Source organism: Monodon monoceros, unplaced genomic scaffold, assembly GCF_005190385.1.
Source record: "Monodon monoceros isolate NGI ecotype Baffin Bay Population unplaced genomic scaffold, NGI_Narwhal_1 Super_Scaffold_4, whole genome shotgun sequence".
Lineage (NCBI taxonomy): Eukaryota > Metazoa > Chordata > Mammalia > Artiodactyla > Monodontidae > Monodon > Monodon monoceros.
The window spans coordinates 10,179,808-10,199,287 of record NW_021703781.1 but is presented as its reverse complement, the minus strand read 5'-3'; the positions used below and the strand labels follow the sequence as shown (position 1 = coordinate 10,199,287).

The window sequence follows — 19,480 nt, the reverse complement described above, 5'->3', positions numbered from 1 at the left end:
CAGGCTCAGCGGCCATGGCTCACGTGCCCAGCCGCTCCACGGCATGTGGGATCTTCCCGAACCGGGGCACGAACCCGTGTCCCCTGCATCGGCAGGAGGACTCTCAACCACTGCGCCACCAGGGAAGCCCTATTTTGTCTTCTTTCCAAGCTGCTAAAGTGATAAGGTCCAGGGTCCATGCTCACAGGAAGTAAGTTGTAGTCATATCCTTCTCTTCCGTCTTATTTCTTCATGGCCATTTCGTGGTACACCAGTACTATGGTTTGGGATCTTTGGATGGTGAAGTTGGGTGGGAATAGGCCTCCTCTTTATAGACAACTTCATGTGAGTCGTCTATATTGGGATTAGGGGCCAAAAGCAAATTTACCAATCAAGTGTTACTCTGTTTTCCTCTGCTAACCTTCCTTGACTATATGCCTTTCTTGGTTATTCTTTGGTAGGATTAAATATTAATGTGTCTCTGGCCAAAATAATTTCTAGTAGCATTTCAATCTCACTCTGATTTCTAACCGGATACAGGATAGAGAAAACAAGGAGATTAACGAGAAAAGGCCATCATGGCTGGAATTGTAGCACTCTTTTCGGAGAAGTGTCTCCACCCCAAGACCACTATCTCTGAGAACCTCTAAATATTTTAGAACTCTTTCACAAACAGTACGAAACTATCCAAGTTTGAGGCTACAGCAGTACTAAAATACAACAAGCTGGAGATGCTGAGCAGAAACCACTTCGTATATTGCTTCACGCAGATAAAACTTCAGTTTCCAGGTGCCAGAGCTGTCCCCACTCCCACTTCTCTCTTGGGTCCTCTGGCATGAAGGGAAAGGCATTTGCAAACAAGTCACTGCAGAGATCAGAGTGTTCCCCCTTTGCATAGCCTGGGGGACATGCATCACCACTCTTCCCACTCCACTGTTTGCTTTCCCACTGGGCAAGAAATGGACTCATCTTCAGGATGCAGGGATGAAAGGCTGCAGAAAACAACAAGCTTGAAGCTGTGTAGGGTCAGAGCTGTGTGTAATCAGTCATTAGGGGGCCCTGATCTGCTGATCTGCTTCAAAGCTTTGGAATTTGACTTAAGGGATGTCATCCTGCTGGGTTCACAGAAGAAATTCCCAGGGGCTAGAGGTGAGGTCTAGCCACAGAAGTGAGATCATAGGTGGAGACACACTTAGAAGTCTGTAGTGCTGTTGTTACGATAATCACAACAATAATAAGTCAACCACAAGGATCCTCCCAAGATTGTCAAATCCCTCATGCTGGGTAGTTTAGTCATAGGACAATCAAATAGTGTGGCTTTGAGAGCTAAAGAAATGTGGGATAGAGAAACAATTTCAATGTTCACAAACAGCAGACATATTAAACAAATTATGGTAATCCCTACAATAGAATAATACGCAGCCATTAAAAAATAATGTAGGACACACATATTCCTGGTGGGTATGTAATTGGTACTACCTCTATGGAGGGTAACTTGGCACCACAGATGGAAACTGCAAATGCATATACCCCTAATCCAGCATATTCCACTTGGAGGAATTTATCCTCCAGATATATTCAAAGAGGTGCAAAATGATATGTACATACATGCATGTACAAGATTATTTATGGCAGCATTTTTTGTAATGGCAAATGTTTAGGAACCATCATTAGGGAACATATTTTAAAAGTTATGGGGGACTTCCCTAGTGGTCCAGTGGTAAAGAATCCACCTTCCAATGCAGGAGACACGGGTTTGATCACTGGTCGGGTAACTAGGTTCCCACGTGCCGTGGGGCAGCTAAGCCCGTGCGCCACAACTACAGAGCTCGCGGGCCTCAACAAGAGAGCCTGCATGCCGCAAACTACAGAGCCCATGCGCCCTGGAGCCTGTGCGCCACAACTAGAGAAAGAAAACCTGCACACCACAACTAGAGAGAAGCCTGCGCACCGCAACTAGAGAGAAGCCAGAGCACCACAACGAAGACCTGACGCAGCTACAAAAATCAAGAAAATAAAGAAAGAAAATAAATATTTTTTAAATAAGTAAATAAATAAAAGTTATGGTACAGGCATACAGTGGAATACAGGGCAGCTAAAAAAAAAAGTTCTCTATGTCCCAATACGTTGCTAAATGCAAAACAATAGCAAAAAAAAAAAATCAAGCTACAGAATAATATGTGTATTACACGACCATTTCAGGTTAATAAAGCAAGGAAGAGGGGGGAAGAGTATTTGCTGGAAGGAAGTATTTGTTGTCAGCCTGTGATGCCTTCACCTCACCCAGCTGGGTACTGAGCTATTCCTGAACTGGGCAGCCTCATCTGAGGAAGAAGCATATCTATGTCCTCTAGTGAAGTAGATTTTAAATTTTACTGGGCATAGGAATCATCTGAGTTACTTGCAGACAATGAAAATTTAAGGGATCTATCCTTTTTTTTTTTGGCTGCACCACCGCGCGGCATGCGGGATCTTAGTTCCCTGATGAGGGATCGAACCCACACCCCCTGCAGTGGAAGCACGGAGTTTTACCACTGGACCACCAGGGAAGTCCCAAGGGATTATTCTTAGAGATTGTGACTCAGTAGGTCTGGGGTTGGACCCTGGAATTGGTAGGGATTTTTGTCTTTTAAATATACTTTCTAGGCTTCCCTGGTGGTGCAGTGGTTAAGAATCCGCCTGCCAATGCAGGGGACACGGGTTTGATCCCTGATCCAGGAAGATCCCACATGCCGCGGAGCAGCTAAGCCCGTGCATCACAACTACTTGAGCCTGTGCTCTAGGGCCCACGAGCCACAACTACTGAAGCCCGCGCACCAATAGCCCGCGCTCCGCAACAAGAGAAGCCACCGCAATGAGAAGCCCGTGCACCCCAACCAAGAGGAGCCCCTGCTCGCCACAACTAGAGAAAGCCCGCGCGCAGCAACCAAGACCCAACGCAGCCAAATAAATAATTAATTAATTAATTAATTAATAATAAATAGACTATCTATTTAGAGCAGTTTTAGGTTCACAGCAGAATTGAGAGGAAGGTATGGCGGTTTTCCATATACTTCCTGCTCCAACTCATGCACAGCCTCCCCCATCATTAACATTCCCTGCCAGAGTGGTACTTTTGTTATAACTGATAAACAAACATTGACACATCAGTCATTATCACCCAAAGTCTATAGTTTACATTACAGCTCAGTCTTGGTGTTGCACATTCTATAGGTTTGAACAAATGTATAATGTGTAGCCACCATTATAATATCATACAGAACTGTTTCACTGCCCCAACAATCCTCTATGCTCTACGTTTTTATCCCTCCTAACCCCTGGAAACTGATCTTTTAACTGTCTCCATAGTTTTCCCTTTTCCAGAATGTCATGTAGCTGGAATCATACAGTATGTAGCCTTTTCAGATTCTAGTAGTTACGTAGTGATATCTCACTGTTTTATTTTGCATTTCCCTGAAGACGTATAATGAGGAGCATCTTTTCACGGGCTTATTTACCATGTGTATATCTTCTCTGGTGTGGTATCTGTTAAGGTCTTTGGCCCACTGGCATTTTTTTTTAACAAGCACAAAAGGTGATTCTGATGCAGCAGATCCTTGGTCCAGTCTCTGAGAAACTGTGCTATAGTAACCAGAGAACCAGCATCTGGGATGAACTAAAGTCTTCTCACTGTGCTGAATCGATGAGGATCTATGAGAGGGGAACCCAGCCAACCCATTTAGCCTCAAGCTCAAGCTCAAAAGAGCCCTAAAATTTGGCTATTGTTCTCTGACAAATTTGTTCACAGAAACAAGCCCTTCCACAAATATTCATATTTTGGTCCTTTTGAGCTCGAGGCTATCTATATCATTTTCTAATAATTAAAATGGAAATCCAACAGAGGTAACTGTTGGTCACCCAGAGTTATTCACAGATGGAAAGCTGGATTTATGAGCACAAAACAATTGGCTGCCCAGTTTATGGCTTAAGGATGTTTTAACTACTTCTATTTAGATGATGACACTTTTCTTCTCAGTGAACAACATGAGATAGATATTCCCTTAAATGATCATTCATACACTTCTACGTATTATACATACTGTAGTTCATGTGCATAATGCATGAGTATTGTAGCTTCATTGTTTTGTCGATTACCTTTATTTCTTTTCTTTGTCTATTCGTTCATTAGTTGTCCTTTGCCATTTGTTTTTTACTTAACTTCTTTTGTTATTTTTAGATGTGATTCAGATAAAATAGAAGTGTAAATACATATGCAACATTTATACGTTTTTCTTATACCACTATCATCATTCTTTTCATCAGCCGTGTAATATTTTTCAAATCCATCAAGATTCACAGTTTCGTTTACAATTTAAAATTTTTATTTATTTTAGTTTTGGCTGCGTTGGGTCTTCGTTGCTGCTTTCTCTAATTGTGGCAAGCCGGGGCTACTCTTTGTTATGATGCGTGGGCTTCTCATTGAGGTGGCTTCTCTTGTTGCGGAGCACGGGCTCTAGGTGCACGGGCTTCAGTAGTTGTGGCACGCAAGCTCATTAGCTGTGGCTCGTGGGCTCTAGAGCACAGGCTCAGTAGCTGGGGCGCCCAGGCTTAGTTGCTCCACTGCATGTGGGATCTTCCCGGACCATGGCTCGCACCCGTGGTCCCCTGCATTAGCAGGCGGATTTTTAACCACTGTACCACTAGGGAAGCCCTCGCTTACAATTTTAAAAGTTCAAATTACTCAATCTACTTCTGGGGACTTCCCTAGTGATCCAGTAGTTAAGAATCTGCCTTCCAATGCAGGGGACGCGAGTTTCATCTCTGGTCAGGGAACTAAGATCCCACATGCTGCAGGGCAACTAAGCCCATGTGCTGCGACTACAGAGCCCATGCACTTTGGAGCCCGCGCACCGCAACTAGAGAGCCCATGTGCTGCAACTACTGAGTCTGTGCGCTCTGGAGCCCACGGGCCACAACTAGAGAGAAGCCCGTGCACTATAAGGACGATCCCGTGTGCCGCAACTAAGACCCAAAGCAGCCAAAAATGAAATACTTTTAAAATAACAACTTCTTAAGTTTAGATACTTTTTTTTTTTTTTTCTGGCCATGCCATGCGGCATGGGGGATCTTAGTTTCCCGACCAGAGATCAAACCCATGCCCTCTGCATTGGGAGCACAGAGTCTTAATCACTGGACCGCCAGGGAAGTCCCTTAAATTTATATTTTATTCAGGAAAGTACAATGTTACATACTAAATGAGTGAGAACTTAGACAATGCATTTTCAAAAATTTTGTTCTACATAAGACACGTTTCCTGATAAGTAGTGCTCACTACATAAGGTACTGTTCTAAATGCTTTATAAATATAACTAATTTAATCTTCAAACAAGACTATAAGTGCTATTCTCACAACGCCATGTTGACTCTCAGTATTGCTGTCAAAGTTAGACTTCTGACCCTAATTGAAATCCATATTCAACTGAAATCTCCCCATACTATCTAATTCAAGAGTTAAGTGGTCTCAAAATCTGAATGCTCAGTGGCCTCCCCAGCGCTCTCAGAAGAATCTTCCCTACATATCATACTGCTCCAGGTCAGTCCCTACAACTACATTGTGTCTTGATAGTTCTGCTGGAACTGGGGTCCTTGTTTGCACCCCACCCTTCTTGACATGCAGCCCAGCCTTTGCCCTAGAAACCTAGGAACTGGCTTCCTGAGGCATAACTGTTGCTTCCACTTGTCTCTGAGTATTGCCTGTTGTCTCCATTCCCTCCGAATACTGTACATTTCATCTTCATCCCACCCTTAATTGGGCTAATGGGTTTGACCTCCTAGAGGCTGTTGTCTACTTGATCTATTCCAGAGTTCAGTAGGCACTTTAAATGCTGACAATAACCTCATAGCTGGGCCAGTTTCTCCTGACCCAGTTCTGACTTTTTACGTCCATGTACAGGTTTTGGGTGCTTAACATATACAGTATAGAAATCTACCTAAGCTATGACACTTTTGTGTCAAAGGTGGAGGTTCCTCTGCTTTGGAAAATATTAAAGGCTCTGAGAAACTAGGTTTCAGTGATGTGACTGAAAGCACAAAGTTCTCATGTTATACAAGGAAGGAGCTGAAATGTAACAGAGCTGAAATGTAATCTTCCCTGGCGGTCCAGTGGTTAAGACTCTGTGCTTCTACTACAGGGGGCACAGGTTCGAACCCTGGTCGGGGAACTAAGATCCCACATGCTACACGGTGTGGAAAAAAAAAAAAAAAATAGAAAGAAAAAGAAAACAAATATCAAGATGGAAAATAAAATCCAACCATATCAGTAATTACAATACCAAAAAAAATTTTTTTAAAGAAATGTAACAGAAGCCCCGTAGAAGTTCAACATCCTTGGCCGCACCCCTCCTGCTTCAGAGATGTCTCCTATTCTGCTTCACATCTGGTCTGCTCTTTCAGTTTATATGAAGAACCATATATTTAGAGGCTGTACGAATTTTGTTCCCCCAGATAATGGTATTTTACTTCAAGTTGGGTACCTCAACACTCCTATACAACCATCCTAAATTTACTTTCCCTCAAATTTACTTTTCCTCCTAAGTCTGGCACTCTCATTGTGAGGAAGAAGAGTGAGCACTGAGCTTTGGAGAATCCAAGACCCTGTGTTACTTCATCAGATGGCTATACTGAGTACTCCTGAATTCCATAGTATTCATAACCTGCTTGTTTTTTGTTTTGTTTTGTTTTTAGCCGCGCATCGAAGCTTGTGGGATCTGAATTCCCCAATCAGGGATCGAACCCATGACCCTGGCAATGGAAGCGCAGAGTCCTAGCCATTGGACCACCATGGAATTCCATATAACCTGTTTGTTTTATCTCAAAAACAATGAGTCAACCTCTTCGAACCGAAGGTTGTTTGGTTTTGTTTTTGTTTCAGACAGGGTACCCCCATAGAAATCCCGAGAAGGGTTTAAAATGTTTAAGGAGAGATCCTATGACCCAAATATATATTAACCTGAAAGCCTTCCGTTTTAAGTCTACTTTCATCCATTCTTTTATTCAACACTTACTAAGGGCTGAGTATGGGCCAGGCACAATTCTAGGTACAAAAGAGAACAAAAGAAAGTTTGCTGCCCTCATGGAGTTTATATCCTAATGGCAGTAAATACTAAACATAATGAGTAAATTATATAGTACTTAAAGGAATTAATGTCTACAGAATAAAGAAAAATAAGAAGGGATAGAAAAGATGGGAGTATAGGGATGGAAACTACCAGTTCAGAGAGTGTTCAGAATGGGCTTCCCTGAAAAGATGACATTTGAGAAAAGACTTAAAGGAAGGAAGAGAAGCACACCCCACAAATGTGCATATATGGGTGAGACATGAGTGGAATGAGGTGAGTTAGGGGTAGAACAGGAAATGAGATCAGATAGGGAAATGGGGAGGTGGGGGAAGGTGTGAATCTACAGTAGCCTATTATTCAAAATAGGCTTTGGTTCAAAAATGAGAGACTTTTGGGAATTCCCTGGAGGTCCAGTGGTTAGGACTCCACACGCTCACTGCCAAGGGCCAGGATTCAATCCCTGGTCGGGGAACTAAGATACTGCAAGCAGCGCAGCACAGCCAAAAAAAAAAAAAGAGAGAGAGAGAAAGAGAGACTTTTAGTCTCTTTTAATCCCTGAGTAAGGATTTATTCTTCTGCATATTTCCAATAAAAGTGTACTGTTTACCGTCTATTAAAACTTAGAACAGGGACTTCCCTGGTGGTCCAGTGGCTAAGACTCCACACTCCCAATGCAGGGGGCCCAGGTTCCATCCCTGGTCAGGGAACTAGATCCCGCATGCTGCAACTAAGAGTTTGCATGCTGCAACTAAGACCTGGCACAGCCAAATAAATATTTTAAAAAAACAACAACTTGGAATACATTTTCATCGACCTTATTGATGTATAATTTAAATTGTACAATTCGATGAATTTTGATAAATGATTACACCTGTGACCTCACCACTACACTCAAGTTCCAGAACATTTCTATCATCCCTAAGAGTTCTCCAATAACCCTTTGCAATCCGTGCTTCCCTCCACTGCCAGCCCCAAGCAACTACAAGCCTGCTTTTTATCACCATAGATTTGGTTTGCATTTTCTAGGATTTTTATAGAAACGGTATCATAGAGTATATATTCTTTTGTCTGGCTTCTTTCACTCAGCATGATGCTTTTCAAATTCATCCATACTGATGTATATATAAGTATTTCATTCCTTTTTATTGCTGTGCATTCCATTGTATAAATATACCATATTTACTTTATCCTCTTTTTTTTTTTTTTAGCCTCACTGCATGGCTTGTGGGATCTTAGTTCCCCAACCAGGGATGGAACTCTGGTCCACAGCAGTGAAAGCCCATGTCTTAACCACTGGACCACCAGGTAAATCCCTATCCTCTCACTTATTGAAGGAAATTTAGGTTTTGTCCCCTCAAAACTGTAATATAATGGACCTAGAGATTGTCATGCTGCGTGAAATAAGTCAGAGAAAGACAAATATCATATGATATCGCTTATATGTGGAATCTAAAAAAAGGCTACAGGACTTCCCTGGTGGCGCAGTGGTTGAGAGTCCGCCTGCCGATGCAGGGGACACGGGTTCGTGCCCCGGCCCGGGAAGATCCCACATGCCGCGGAGCAGCTGGGCCTGTGAGCCATGGTGGCTGAGCCTGCGCGTCCGGAGCCTGTGCTCCTCAACGAGAGGCCACAGCAGTGAGAGGCCCGCGTACCGCAAAAAAATAAATAAATAAAATAAAATAAGGCTACAAATGAACTTATTTACAAAACAGAAGTAGAGTCACAGATGTAGAAAACAAACTTATGGTTACCAGGGGGGAAGGGATAGATTGGGGGATAAGGATTGACATATACACACTACTATATATAAAACAGATAACTAATAAGGACTCACCGTATAGCACAGGGACCTCTACTCAGTACTCTGTAATGGCCTATATAGGAAAAGAATCAAAAAAAGAGTGGATATATGTACATGTATAACTGATTCACTTTGCTGTACACCTGAAACTAACACAACATTGTAAATCAACTATACTCCAAAAAAAATTTCTTTAAAACTGTAATATATTAATGCTGCTTTTATTAATTATGTTTTAATAGGTATTATAATGATCCCACAATCCAGAACCGTTAAGTACTTAAAGCCTGTGGACACAGGAAATCTTAAAAGTTCAATCCAAACTTATATACATATTTTTGCTCCAGAGAATTATGAGAGGGTCATAAAAGACACTAAAGCATGAAAATATATTATATTAGTAGGATAAAATTCTATGGAGGGAATGGAATGGAAAAGAATGATGGGAAATTTCCCAGTGGTAAGAAGTTTATTACATGTTGCACCATGGTAATTACAACCTATTATTTACATTTAAAGAAGTAACGTGACTTTTATCTTTTGAAGTCAATATTTACAATATGCCAGAAATTTAATATTTTACAACTCTTTAAACTTATAAAATTTTAGGTATCAATTTTAAAATGTGAATGTGAAAATTAAAAAATAGTAGAAAAAATCTGAGTACCTCTTCTCTTGGTCCTGTTCCTAAAGGTTGCTCTTTCATTGATTTGGGGTGGGCAGGAACATCATGGTTTTTAAAGTTCCCCAGGTGATTCTAAAGTGCACCCAAAGTTGATAACAGCTAGTATGAAAATAGTATTCTCTCTCAGTACACAAGGAGTAGAAAAAATAAGAGCTACACAGTTTACTGTTTGAGGGTATTAGTCATCTGGCAAATAACTATTTTCAAGGTTTATAAAAATATCAAATCAACAGTCCTTATGGAACTTAAGCACAAAAATGTTAACTGATAACCATGGCTGGTACCTATGGTGCTTTCCAAGGATGAAATGCTATTATTTGCAAGGCACTGAGCCACTGTTCTAAGTAAATGGTAGTATTATCTCCACTGTAGATAGTTCCCGGCCTGAAACATTAACCCACAGGTGTGGTGACAAAGAAAACCCCCAGAGGGCAGTAATTATTCATTAATGGCAACTGCCCCTGGGCTCATCTACTGGCCTTTTTTCACAGCAGTATTTCTTTTGTCTTAGTGTCCAAAATCTCAAGTCTGCAATTTAATTTTATTTTCTACTTCTCTATTTCTCCTCTGTTCTCCTTTTGTGCCTTAGCTATTATTTTTCTCACTCTTGTTTCTTGTTATGATTTACAGTATAGTCATAAAAGATGGGACTAAGATTTGGGCTTAAAGCCAAATTCCACAATTAATTAGCCATGTGACCTAGTAAAATAATGTAAAATGGGGGTCGCTGTTGCCCTGTGTAGTGGACTGAATTGTACTCTTCTGAAGGAAAAGTTCACATCCTAATCCCTGGGGCCCATGAATATTACCTTACATGACAAGAGACTTGATTAAGTTAAGGATCGGGAGAGGAGAACCTTATCCTGAATTATCTGAGTAGACCATAAATGCAATCACATGTTTGCCGGTGAGAGAAAGGTAGAGGGAGTTTTGAAACATACACATAAGAAAGTTGATAAGAAGATAGAGCAGAGAGAGATACTGCTACTACATGCCAAAAAATGCTGACAGCCACCGGAAGCTGGAAGAAGCAAGGAACAGATTCTCCCCTAAAGATTTCAGAGGGATTGCAGCCCCACCAAACCCTTGATTTCAGACTTCTAGCCCCCAGTGCTATTAGAGAATAAATTTCTATCGTTTTCAATTGTCAACTGTGGTAATTTGTTACATCAGCCACAAGAAACTGATATACTCTGGTTACCTCCCAAGGAAAAGAAGCTAAGGAATGTATAAGTGCTTCATAAACCTAAGTGCTTTACACATACAAGCTCTCCTTGCTGGTCGTGTTCTACAAGGACCTCCAAGACCATGCAAATAGTCATCAACATGGATCAGTCTTCACAGAACGGATGTAAGGGGAGCTCCTGGGGCTTTCCTGGGCCATTGTATACTCTTCCCTTAATCCTTCTCTTGCCACAAAGCTTAGTATTTCTTTTGGTGGTGGTGTGGGTGTTGCCAATGGTAGCAACTCCCAAAGAAAATGAGTTAGAACTACTTTAGCCATGTCTCTTAAATCTTGCCAGCAATTACTCTTCTCTTTATTCCAAGATCTTTTCTTAGTCCAGGTGTAAGAAGATTGGGTAGGGGATCCCAGGAGAAAAAGAACTAGGCATGGCTTTCTTGTCATAAGAGAAGCCATTTTTGGCCTAAGCCATTTTGGAATCTAAGCCTGGCCACAATGCTTGCCCTTGAACAGGTCTCAGTAATGATTTAAGGGAACAAAAGAACAACCTGTTATCAGGCAAGAGAGATAACAATAGCAAAGATAGTAAATCAGTTGCAAAGACTCCCAGTTCTGTTTCAATGACAAAGATTAGCTTGAGGCACTTTCTTGAACTGCTTTGCTGAATTTAAACCCTGCTTGAGAGCTCAACCACCAGATCAACTGGAACCTAAGGGATGATGATGTTGACCTTTTCTGACCTTCACAACTTCAATTAACTAAAGTTTGGACTTTCTCACCCTGTTTCCCAACTCTATGCCGAATTCACCTGTTCAAGTCCCTTCAAGGATATGCATGTACCCTTAGCTTAAAACTTTCCCAGTTTTGCTGTTTAGGGGGACACTGCTTTGGGAAAGATCCCCGGTGTTCTCCTCACTTGCTGCAAGTAATAAATCCTTCCTTCTCCCAATCTTTGGCTTGGTTGTGTCTTTTGGCTCAACACCCACCAAGAGGAGAACCCAGTTTTCAGGTAACACAGGATTTAGAGTAGGCTTTCTCAACAGCAGCAAAATTGACACTTGGGACCAGATAATTTTTTTGTTTGGGGGACTATCCTGCACAATGTATGTGTAGCAGCAACCTTGTGCTCTATCCACTGAATACCAATAGTACTGCCCGTAGTCATGACAATCAAAGTGTCTACAAAAGCCAAATGTTCTAAGGGGAAAATTGCCAGCCTTCCCTCTCAACTATACCAGATCAACAACCACTTTTTCAGATAGGACTAGCTAAAGATCTATCTGGTATGGCTCTACTCCTGGTAGATAACCCCAATCTCCATTCATATATTAAGATCTGTCCTAGGGACTTCCTTGGCTGTCCAGTAGAAGACTTCGACTTCCAACATAGGGAGTGCAGGTTCAATCTCTGGTCAGGGAGCTAGTATCCCACATGCCTTGGGGCCAAAAAAAACAGAACAAAAAACAGAAGCAATATTGTAACAAATTCAATAAAGACTTTAAAAATGGTCCACACCAAAAAAAAAAAAAAAATCCGTCCTAAAACGAGAGAATATATCTCCTAGGAGCCTGCTGATTCTTCATTAAATTGGTCTTTCTGATAGTCTCATTGGTATTTCTCAAATTACAATCAATATTTCATTTGAGCTTCTTGTTGACCTGCTGAGACACCCAGGAATTTGCATTTTACGTGTTTTGCAGATGATTCTTATTTTAATTTGCTGAAGACAGGTTCTGGGGGAGTTCCCTGGCGGTCCAGTGGTTAGGACTCCTTGCTTCCACTGCAGGGGGCATGGATTCAATCCCTGATTGGGAAACTAAGATCCCACAAGCCACGTGGCGCAGCTGGGGGGGCAGGGGATGAACTTCAGACTCCAGGTGGATGATGTTCTTTACTCTAAACTCTTGGTTCTGGTTTTGTAACTGAGCAGGACTCTGTGGGTTCCCAGGCACAAAAGTCTTTCTGTGTCCCCCATTTCTTATTTGTAGGAAATAGGCTTCATTCAGCCTCCATGACCTTCCCTGAGTTCCAAAGGGCAGGTTCAAACAACTGCTAATCAGGGAAGGGAGGGGATTCAGACAAGGGAGGAGCAGTCAAGAAACAATAGTGCAGCCTTGGGGCAGGGTCCTGGTTCCCCATCAAGGGATACACGTAACAATATCTTTGAGCTGTTTTGCAGATACCAAAACCCCCACCAGGTGGAAGAAGTTAATGGTATGCTGCCCACAAGCACGGTAGACCCCAGACCGGTTGGAACCAGAAGTTTGATGATGCTGACTCCCAATTACCTCACCACCAACCAATGAGAAGAACGTCCACAAGCTGATCACGCCCTCCTCTGTGAACCATTACTATAAAACTCCTCACTACCACCTCTGGGTTGGACACACAGTTTTGAGAGCATTAGCCTGCTGTGGCCCCATTTGCCTGGCAAAGCAATAAAGCTATTCTTTTGTACTTTGCCCAAAACTCTGTCTCCAAGATTCAATTCGGTACCAGCGCACAAACACTGAATTTCAGCTATGCTACCTCACCACCAACCAATCAAAAAAGTCACACACCCTGCAGCCCTCACCCAAATTTTGCCTATAAAAACTTCTCCCCTAAAACCATAGGGAAGTTCAGGGCTTTTGAGCATTAGCCACCCGTTCTCCTTGCTTGGTCCTGCAATAAACCTTTCCCTGCTCCAAACTCCAACATTTTGATTTGTTTGGCCTCACTGTGCATCAGGCACACGAACTCTGTTCGGTAACAAAATGATGGCCTAAAACTTTCCACACTTAAAAAAACCTATAAACCTACAGTTCCAAGAAGCTCAATGAACCCTAACCTAAAGAAACACACAAAAAAGACACCAAATAACATCAGAATCAAATTGCTCAAAACAAGTGATTTAAAAAAAATCTTAGCCAGAAAAACAGACATGTTAAATAAAGAACATACATAAGGATGACATCAAATTTCTCACCGGAAACAATACAACAGAGAAGACTGTGGAATGACATCTTTAAAGTCCTGAAAGAAAAAACTGTCAGACTCTAATTTCAGAGACAGCAAAAATACCTTTCAAAACCGAAGGCAAAGCTTCCAGTTCAGGACAAGATAAAGAAGGTGCGCTTCATATTCCTCCCATTAAATACAGCTAAACATCCTGAATATTATATAAATAAACATAACAAGGTGGAGAGAAAACAGCAGACTAAGAAGGGATCTTGGGGCCCAAGAAATGACATGACATTGGGCTCCTGGGTTTTCTTTTTGCCTCATGTATTCTACACTGGGTGTTTGAGAAGGCAGCAGTCTGAAAACATCAATGGGTGCTAAGAGAAGCCTGCTCTTCTGAGCCAAAGGATGAGGAAAGGGGCAGCCTTGTAAGACAAAACTTTTAGACAATAGCCACCCTACTCCAGCCAAGCTCCACAGAAAAAAAGTGTGATGCCACCCTCACCCATGTCAGCCAAGGCCCAACAGGAAGCCTAGACTTCCCCTCACCAGGCTGCAACACACACATCTCACCCTCCCAGCCAAGCTGCTGTCATTGAAGGTCCAGTAGAGAACCTGACAGTCGCCCCAGTTCCCTAGAATGAGGCACCTCTCCCATTGCCCATCCCCAGACAGTCAACAGAAGCCGAATGGAGAACCTGAACTTCCACCCTACCTGGCAGTAATGAGGTAGCATCTCCCTTTCCTTTGCCAGTGTGGTGTCAGAGAAAACCTGCTAAAAAGAGCAGATTTGGGTAAGAGCCAGAGTCTCATGAAAATGCTGAAAGTGTCCAGCATCAAAAAATATCATCAGGGACTTCCCTGGTGGTGCAGTGGATAAGACTCCACACTCCCAATGCAGGGGGCCTGGGTTTGATCCCTGATCAGGGAACTAGATACCACAAGCCACGTGGCGTGGCAAAAAAAAAAAGGAAACCAGAAGACATGAACACCAATATTTGGAATATCTGACAAGGAGTTTAAAGCAGCCATCACAAAAATGCTTCAATGAGCAATTATGAACATGTTTGAAACAAGTGAAAAGGTACAACTCATCAAAGAAACAGAAGATTTAAAGAACCAAGTAAAAATTCTAGAACTGAAAAATGTAATTACCAAAATTAAAAACTCACTAGATGGGCTCAAAAGCAGAATGGAGCCAACAGAGGGGGGAATGTCAGAGAACTTGAATAAAGAACAATAGAAATTATCCAATCTGAATGAGAGAGAAAATAGAGCATCAAAAGTGAACAATGCCTCCAGAACCTGTGGGACTATAACAAAAGAGCTAATGTTCACATCATGGGATCCCAGGAGGGAAAAAAAAAGAGTGTGGGCCTGGAAAGTATCCAAACAAATAATGACCGAAAATATTCCAATTTTGACAAAACAACCTCAAAGGGTAATATGGGAAAACTATAAAGAACTCTACTCACATAAATTTGGCAACTTAGATGAAATGTACCAACTCCTCAAAAAGCTACTACCACAGCTCCCCCAATATGAAATAGATAATTTGAACAGCCCTATAACTATTAAATAATTGAATTTGCAGACTTCCCTGGAGGCACGGTGGTTAAGAATCTGCCTGCCAATGCAGGGGACATTGGTTCAAGCCCTGGTCCGGGAAGATCCCACATGCCACGGAGCAACTAAGCCTGTGCACCACAACCACTGAAGCCTGTGTGCCACAACTACTGAAGCCACGCGCCTAGAGCCCGTGCTCTGCAACAAAATAAGCCACCACAATGAGAAGCCCACCCACCACAACGAAGAGTAGCCCCCGCTTGCTGCAACCAGAGAAAGCCCGCATGCAGCAACAAAGACCCAGAACAGCCAAAAACAAATAAATAAATTCATTTAAAAATGAGCTGTAAACATATAATAGTGACTGTACTTAGATTTTTTTAATAAATAAATAATAAATTAAAAATTGAATTTAAAAACTCTCCCCAAAATCTCTAGGCCAGATGGTTTTGCTGAAAAGTTATGCCAAATATTTAGAGAAGAATTAAAACCAACTTTAAACAATATCTTTCAGAAAGTGGAAGAGGAGGAAACACTGCCCCAACTCATTTAATGAGGTCAGGTACACCCTTATACCAAACCCAAAAACATAAAAAAAGAACAGTAGAGCAATATCCCTCATGCAATGACATGACATTGCATTACATGTATAGAACCCAAAACTAAGTCTGGCACATGTGCCCCAGAAGATATGTGCTGACTCAAAGCACCACTGTTTATAATACCAAAAACTGGAAACAACCTACATATAAGTCCCTTAACAGAATACTGGAGAAATAAGTTGTTGACCACTTACTAAATGGAATACTATAAAACAGCAAAACTTGGGACTTCCCTGGTGGCGCAGTGGTTAAGCATCCACCTGCCAATGCAGGGGACATGGGTTCGAGCCCTAGTCCAGGAAACCTGCGCACCACAACGGTGAGTAGCCCCTGCTCGCCGCAACTAGAGAAAGCCCGCGCGCACCAACGAAGACCCAACGCAGCTGAAAATAAATAAATTTATTTATTTATATAAATAAATAAATAAAACAGCAAAAATTACTATAGCTTTACGCTTGGTCTTGGAATACTCCTGTTAAGACAACAGACAAGGTTAAGACAAGGTCTTAAGGCAAGGTTAAGACAAGGTCTTAACTAAAGAAAGGCACAGAAGAAAACATAAAGTATGAAAACAACATATACAGAATCCAAAGACATGCAAAACTATTCAATACATTTTTCTGTGGGATACAATTTTAGTCAAATTATAAAGAAAAGCAAGTAATTGACAAACATAAAATTCAAGACAGTGATGAGGGGAGCTGTGATGATCGGGATCACACAAAGGGTCATAAGAAAAAAGGTGGAGTTCTATTTCTTTCTTTCTTTTTTACATCCAGGAGTCTTTTATTGGTTCACTTATATGCCAGGTACCAACATTAACAACAACAACAAAAAACCCCACAAAAGGTCAAGGTTTCCACATAAAAGAGCCTATTATCTCTTAGCTTGTGTCTTCCCATAAAGTTTCCCTCCCAACTCTATAGATCCACAGTCACAGATGAATGCAGCTTTACTGGTAACAGATCTTAGGAAAAAGGAACACTTTCAATCAAGAGTCAAGAAAGCCATTGATAAATCCCTCCCAAATACAGAAATACCAGTCAGCAATCACTGTACCAACTGCCCAAGCTTCACATACAGCCTCCCTTTAAGCCTAAGATTATGCCATTTTACAGGGGAGGAGGAAACAAGTTCTAATTGAATTACACCTTGTTTGAAACTAGCCCACATGCTATATAGCAGACTACAAGCACTGTGAGGACAGCTTCATTCCTACTATTCCTCCCTTTATGACCACTAAGAGCAGTGTTCAGATCTAATGGGAAAGGGGACCGGGTAGAGTACGACTTCTTAAGATTAGTGGTGGATACACAGATCCCGGATTGAGTTGTATTCTTTACACCTTCGAGATACGTTTTACAATATATCTCGTATATGTCATATTTTTAAAGTGGGAAAACATAACTACAATCAAATCTTTATAATAAAGAAAAATGTGAGACAAAGACCTGGACCCACTCCCACAACCTGCTGAATTCAGGCTCATTCCAAAATGAGATGTCAAAAAGGAACCAGTGCAAAATGTAGTCAAGGGTATGACTAGAAAAAGAGAAGAGCAAATGGCTGACTACACACATGCTGCAGCAAAGTGTGACCAGGAGGCAAAGGAAATCAATCAGGAAATATTTCAGATTGAAGTATTCAAATTTAGTGAAGCTGATGAGGGAAAAATACAGAGAAGAGATGCAGATACAAAAGGAAGAAATAAAACTTCTGGAGAAGAAAAATTCAAAGGTTTGAAAACATTTCCTCAGGGTACAGGAAATGGGTAGGAGAAAACTTTCTGAGTAATAAAGCCTTCTGCAAGTTTATGAGTCTTTATGCGAATGTACTGCCTTAAGAAATAAAACAAACTAAAGTAAAAAGAGCTTTCTTCCAACCTTAAAGGTGGAAGGACAACCTTAAAGGTGTCCCTACATGTTGGCGCAGACCTCTCATACCCCCGGGTCCTAGGATGCGGACCCGTCCAGGACTACCAGACATCCCTGCCCTAAAACAGGGATTTTCCCCAAACTCGTCCTCTGTCCCGCCCCCGTCCCACCCTTCACTTAGGGTTCCGAGTCTCCATGCTCCCGCTCTTCTCCACATCCGGCACCTCGGTCGTCCCTATCCCTCTGCGAACCTAGAGGAGGATGAAACGCGGGGAATTCTGCAGTCGCAGTTGAGGCTGGTTTAACATTACCATGGAAACCCCTGGGCGAGGCTTCCGAGGGGCGTGGTCAGGAACTCGGCGGGCCGGAGTCTACAACTCCCGCACGTCGTGCGCATGCATTGCCTCCGAAAGCCCTTCGGCTCTCGGCGTGTTCTGCCCCCTGTCGGTCCTGTGCCCAAGCATCAGGGAACTACAGCCCCAGGAACCCGCGCCCCCGCCCCGCTTCCGGGTTCTCGCCAAACCCCACCTTCTTCTCCAGGAAGACGCGGCGCAATCCTACTTCCGAAAGCGAGCCGGAAGGACGCAAAGACCGCGCCGGGGCGGGGTCTCCGAGGAGGGCGTCCGGGGTCGGGGCCACGAGGGCGCCATTGTGACGCGTCCGGAGCGGAGCCGGGGATTGGTCGGCCAGGCGCAGGGCGGGGCCGGGGCTTGTAGAGATGGGCGCTGCTGGGAAGGGAGGCGAGGGATCTACGTGTTCCGTCGTCGGGGGTAGGGAAGGGCTTGAGAGGCACGTCTGAACTTCTAAAGTTACTGACTGGGAGAGTCCCCCAAACAGTGAGCCCAGACGACGCCTGGATTGAAGACCAGCGTGGTAGAAGGAAATGAGAGTCATTTCCTGCTGAGAAGGAAGGAGGGAACCGGGAACAGCGGAGACCGATAATGGCGGCTCTAGAGGCAGAACTTGAGGGGCGGCCGCAGGCTGTGCTGTCAGGTCTTGGGTCGCTGCTCCGCAGGGTCACGGGACCTCGCCTGGCTTCCTCGGCTTGTTCCTTCAGACCCGTGGTCCCCAGCCTTTTTGGCACCAGGGACTGTTTAAGACAATTTTGGGGGGGTGGAGTTTCAGGCGGTAATGCGAGTGGTGGCGGGGATGGTTCCGGCAGTAATTCCAGCGATGGTTCAGGCGGTAATGTGAGCGATGGGGAGCAGCAGATGAAGTTTCGTTGCCTGCCGCTCACCTCCTGCTGTGTGGCCGGGTTCCTAACAGGCTAGGGACTGGTAGCGGCCCCAGGGGGTTGGTGACTCCTGTTTCAGGTCCGCAGGGCTTTCGGTTCAGGCCTCGTCCTCAGAGACAAAGTGCTGGGGCAGAGGATGTCACCACTAAGACCTTCACTTCTGGAAGAAACACGTACGCCAGTTCAGTGTCATTTGAGTTCCTGCTACATCCAAACCAGCCGTGTTTCTGCTCTGAAAAAGACAGATCGAACTTTCCAGCCCTTGGCGACGAGTTATTTGTTAAGCACATGTACAGTGTCGAATTAGCAGTGTCAGGGACCAACAGTTGTCATATCCTGTAGCAAAAACTGCTAAGCAATCTCCTTTTGCTTTTCATCTTAATTATGATCAGGTTCAGCTCTAAGAAGTAAAGGAGCCCCCAGAGCCACCGTTGGTAGCTGGCCTGAATGCCCTGATATACATAAGCGACGTCATGGAATTTTGATGTCAGATGAGGTCTCTGACGAGATGGAAGG

At 43.1% G+C, this 19,480-nt stretch overlaps 1 non-coding gene across 1 annotated transcript; it reads right to left on the bottom strand.

Moving 5' to 3' along the window:
- Positions 1 to 17,006: 17,006 nt before the first annotated feature.
- Positions 17,007 to 17,141, bottom strand: LOC114883522. The gene has a single exon (XR_003790615.1). It is a non-coding gene; the product is annotated as a small nucleolar RNA SNORA61 (small nucleolar RNA).
- Positions 17,142 to 19,480: the final 2,339 nt, after the last annotated feature.